Consider the following 5,395-nt stretch of genomic DNA (forward strand, 5'->3'; position numbering starts at 1 on the left):
TACTTTTGCCCTTAATCCTGAACATCTGGGGATGGATGCTTTGGATTCTTCTCTCGATCTTCCTGGGACTTTCCCGTACCGTTTACTCCATTTTCACGGTGTTACATGTGTTGATGGACGTGTGGGCGCTTTCAGTGATGAAAACGTGCTACACAATTTACCGCTTTCTCGCGGCGTTCCTTCTTCCTCCGGCTGCGGCCTCCACACGTCAACGCCTACTGACTGCCCGCAATGTGACTCAATATCAAACCTTGGCCGAGCAAGTGGACGCTGAAGATGGCATGTTGAGCTGGCGTGCAGATGATTCTGATCTTCCGCAGTCGGTTACTATCAAAAGTACGATCGCCAAGTTGGAAGAAAGTTTACAGGCCAAAGACACGAGCAAGCTCCAGTTTATCCTCTTGAACGGTCTACTGAAAAGGAATCACCTCGGCATTGACGAAAGGGTGAGACTATGCGTATGCCTTACCACAACATATGAAAAATGAGGCCATGCTTGAGATATGTGCATACCCTAGAAGTGTCAGCGTGAGTCCTCATTCTCGATTTTCCATTTCGGTCGTGCCTCCTTCCCTTTCCAAGGATCTGCATATTCGGGCGTTGAGCGGATCGAAGCTTCTGGTAGAGCGGTATGATAAGAAGGTGGTGGAATGCATCAAATATATCACTGAATGTCAAGAGCTAACGCGGGAGGAGAAAGTAATGTTTGTAAAGAAAGCCCGTAGGGCGCTAGGACAGACGGCGCTCATGCTCTCAGGAGGGGGCAGCATAAGCATGTACCATGCAGGTAAATTCTATTCAAGTAGCCGAATGGGCGCAGACCTTCATTGTGACCTTTCTTTGCCTTTTGAGTGGGAGGGGGAAATCTTGGAGCGATCCTTGGGTAACACAGAGCCCTACAACGGTAGGACCTGGCCCTTTCACCAACACAGTCGCAGACCTACAGATGGTGTGCCGGGGGGACGCTCCGAACGTTACCCTACTTGCATTGCATGAAAGTAAGCATACGCCCAGCTCAAAAGTGAGAGTGAAGAATATAAGGATCTCTTCCTTTCCTTCGTCCCCTGGAACAGGTGTCGTCCGCGCTTTGATTACGGAAGGCCTCTACAGGCATATCCGCGTCATTTCGGGCGCTTCCGGTGGATCCATCATTGCGGGGATGGCAGCGATCCACAATGAGAAGGAGCTCATGGATAGAGTGCTCGTGAAAGAGGTTTCCACCGACTTCAAACACAACGGCGAGATGCGACAGAAAAAGATTGTCTGGTTCCCTCCCCTCTTCGAGCAAGCCAAGCATTTCATCAAAAATGGAATCTTGATTGACAACAAAGAATTCCAACGGACATGCGAATTTTACTATGGTTCCTTCACCTTTCAAGAGGCCTTTGAGCGGACTCACAAGCATGTGTGTATTTCAGTCGCTGCTTCCACTTTGGGGGCGAGCAGTCAGGGAGGCCCCCGCCGTCTCCTTCTCAACCACATCACGACGCCCAACGTCCTGATTCGCAGTGCCGTTGCCGCTTCCTGTGCTTTGCCAGGCATCATGGCACCGAACTATTTGCAGTGCAAAGACGATCGGGGCCACGTGGTCCCCTTCGATATGGACGGTGTGCAGTACGTCGACGGCTCTCTGCAGGCCGACTTGCCTTTTCGACGAATTTCAACCCTCTTTGCCGTCTCACATTTTATCGTCAGCCAAGTTAATTTTCACGTCGTGCCATTTCTAAGAAAAATGCACAGTCCTGCTGAAAGCTCCTTATACTGGAAGCTTTTCCGCTTTTTCGACACGGACATCCGCCACCGCGTTACTTCTTTGGCTGAGCTAGGGCTTCTGCCGCGTGTCTTTGGACAGGTGAGCGCGGCTTATATCTTTGTCCGAGTACACATCTCTTCAAGTCATTCAGCGGTGATGATTTCGTAACCAGTTGATCATCACATTTGTGAATAAATGGATAGAAAAGTGGCATCCGTGCGCGTTTAACAGATCGATTTAACGCGCATGACATTTATCAAACGCATTTTCTTTCGATGAAAATATCTTGAAGCCATATAATCAGTGCTTAAAGTCCAATTTACTGATATCTCAGGATTTATCGGGCATTTTTCGGCAAAGATACTCGGGTCATGTGACCTTGACCCCCAGATTTCGCATGTCGGAAATGATTGGCCTCAAAGCGTTCCAGGTAAAGTCTTAGAAGTGACTTCAATCACCTATGAGCAAGCATGGATCACATGTTCGCATTGGCTGACGCATCTGACCTCGATCTTTTCCCCCAAGAATCCGACCGAAGCGGAGATGCGACACTACATCTTGAATGGCAAGCGGTCTGTTTGGCCGCACCTTCACCACATCAAGCACAACACATTGGTGGAAAGGGTCCTTTCGGATTCTCTCAGTAAGCTCCGTCGTCAATCCTATTACTTGGCCCTTGGCCAGCCGCACGCTGATAATAGCCCGGCAAGCTTGTCCCTCCAGTGTGCCGTCCCCAGCGGCGGAGGCTCCAACGTGACGGGCGTCAATCCCCTTTCAGGCATGGCCACGTGCGGGACCTGCTCGCCTCGGGTCGATACCAACTTTGCAAGCATGCTTCCCCCTCTGCCACCCACCAGCAATGCCATCAGCCGCTGCAGTACCCCGCGCCGGTATCGCGATGAAGGAATTTTATCCACACCCCTCCTAGTCACGGCTGGTGCTACTTTGCGGAGGAGCGACTCAGGTCGCTTCGAGGACGATGACTCCGACATGCTCGAGCCCTCTGGAACGCCTTCCTCCTCTGCCTGTGCCGCAACAGATACTCCTGCGAACGGAGGGGGCACAGGAAGTACTGAGAATCAGCGGTTTGTGAGAAGTCCCGGACGCCAACATTTTAGGATTCAGCAGCTTCAGGCTGAAAATCGTGCATTAAGGGAACGGGTGCGTCTCCTTCAACAGAGCATGGAAGCCCTTAAGAAAGCCGAATCCGGCCTATATGACCATGAAAATTTAGCCACCAGGCAAGAAAGCATCAAGGCCGGAAATCACAGTAACCGATCTTCTCTGCAATCTGGCTTGAGCTACAGTGTTGCTTCGAGTGGCAGTTATTCTGATCAAAGAGATTGCGAAACACCGAAAGCCGCCTTGCACATCTCTGATACTGTTGGCTTCGAAGAGACAGGTCCCGAAGGGCCACCGGTCGTGGTAAAAAGTATTCCTTTAGTAGAATAAAAAGTCAAGTTACAGGACAGGTTGTACAAAGTCAAGTTTCCTCATGCATTTGCGCTGTATTTTTGTATCCATGACTACACAAAGAATGATAAAGTACAATCACAGAATTTTATAACTTTGTTGTCCGGGACTATCTCTTCATGTCATGGAAAAGAAGTCGTCTCTACTGAGCTTTTCTGATTTGCTATTACGAAATAAGTACTTGACAGGCCTCTTTCAGTTTGCTGCCGTGTGCCTCCATTTTTTTTCCCATTTTCAATTTATGAAAGTCTTATTCCACACCTAACCAGCGCCCCAATTAGGTTTCCAAAGTTTAAGCGCGGGAAGGCTGGCACTTCTCGTACTTTTCAGCCCTCGCTCTGTCGCCTTTCTTCCTCTTCGCCCTCTCAGCCTCCACTTCTCATCCGGTCGGAGCCCCAAAAAACTCGAGAGGCTGGTGGGATTTTATGACGTACTTGACTATTTGATGGCAACCATTTGCCAGGGGCAACCATGTGCCAGGGATGTCAACCGGTATCATCGAGTTCACGGATGTGACATGCGCTAGGATGCCTCGTTGCGCGCTGTCCCTGTCACATTGGCAAGACCTAAAGGGGCATTATCGTCGATCATGGTCGTCGGGGAATCCTCCGAGACAGCTATCTGCGAAGGCCTCGCAGAACCACACATCACTTTGAAGCCATCCATGATGTGTAAGACAGACCGGGTGTCTGTCAGGCAAGGCACTTATTTTATGACCTCACTGTAGAGCTGACATCCTGTTTATCGCGCTCTGTTTGTGAATCTCTGTGTCTTACTCAGTGTGATTCCCACAAGGGCAAGCGCGTCGAGCGAACGTCGTTGTGATAGACGCTTCACACAGCTAGTGTGAGCTCACCGCTTGCGACTTTTTCAGATCCTTTTCAAAAGTGATACATGTTCAAGGGCCATTTTCTTGATTCTTGCTGGACCTGATGTGGAGTCCTGAGGCAAAAGAGTGAACAGCCTCACTCTGGCTCACGTGCTCTCTCGTTTCTCCTCCACCATCAATCCTCTCTCTTCGGCCCCGGCATCTGAGAAGGGAAGGAGCCTAGTGGGGGCCTTTTTTCTGTCCTCGCGTTTCAAGCACTTTAGAAGCAAAATTGAGGATTTGGAAGCACATTTTGAGTTTACATCATGAGTACACTGAGCATTCACTCGGCGCCCTCTCTCGGCATGGAGAAGCTCTGGGATAATTACGCACCGGCGGAGCGTGGGGAAGGCGCAGGCTGCGAGGAGGCTGGCGGCAGCGCGACCTTCATGGTGGAAGACGGAGGTATAATATCCTACGCTGGCATTTTTTTGGACGATAAAGAGGACTCAGACGATGAAACGAGTGATTCGTCAACAGACGCCGAAGTCGTGATGGCCCACCTGCACGCCGCGTTCGGCGGTGTCGGGGCTCCTCAAGCGAACAGCATTTTTAACACCTCTTCTGGCTCTGGCGGCACCAGCACAAGTGGCAGCACTGCCAGCATAGCTCCCGGATCTGATGGTAAAGGAGAAGAATGTAAGTAGTTGTCTCAAACAAGGGAACAAAAGTCCGGGGAGATGAGAGTTGTGATACACCCTCTAGCGCTGATATTTCGTTGCATCTTCAGACTTGTCCACGGCTTATTGAAGCCGCTGGCCCTCTGTGTTCTTCGCACTTGTGCTTACCTTGAGTTTGAATATCTGCACATGCATGTCGTATTCTTGCCACTCGACAAATTTAGGGAAGAACGCGGTACTGGAAAGCTTGGAGGACTTCTTACAAACGGAGGGAGGCATTCCTGCTGCCGGGGCAGGGGCAAACCGTCGGTTCTCGTTCGACCTCTCCAATCTTGATATGCAGACGTTGGAGCAATTGGCAGCTGGCACGACTTCAGGTTCGTCCTCTCGCCGAGGTTCCTTCAGCTTGACCCTGCTGGAGGCCGAAGGCTTCATGACCAAGTCGCCGCCGGCATCCTCAATGGCACCCTTATTGAGCAGCGGCGCCCGCTTCCATAGTGTGCCTGATAATTTGCCTGCAGGGTTCAGTCATACGCAGGAAGGATGTAAGGAACATGTAGTCTGTGACTGCAAAAAGACCCTGACCACCGCCCTGGGTGAGGATGGCGCCGGCCACTCGGTCCCGAACGCGAGTGTCTCCGCGAGCAAAAACACGGGTACTGGAGCGTCTTGCGCACTTGA

The sequence above is a fragment of the Nannochloropsis gaditana genome (assembly GCF_000240725.1).
Source record: "Nannochloropsis gaditana CCMP526 unplaced genomic scaffold scaffold328, whole genome shotgun sequence".
Classification (NCBI taxonomy): domain Eukaryota; class Eustigmatophyceae; order Eustigmatales; family Monodopsidaceae; genus Microchloropsis; species Microchloropsis gaditana.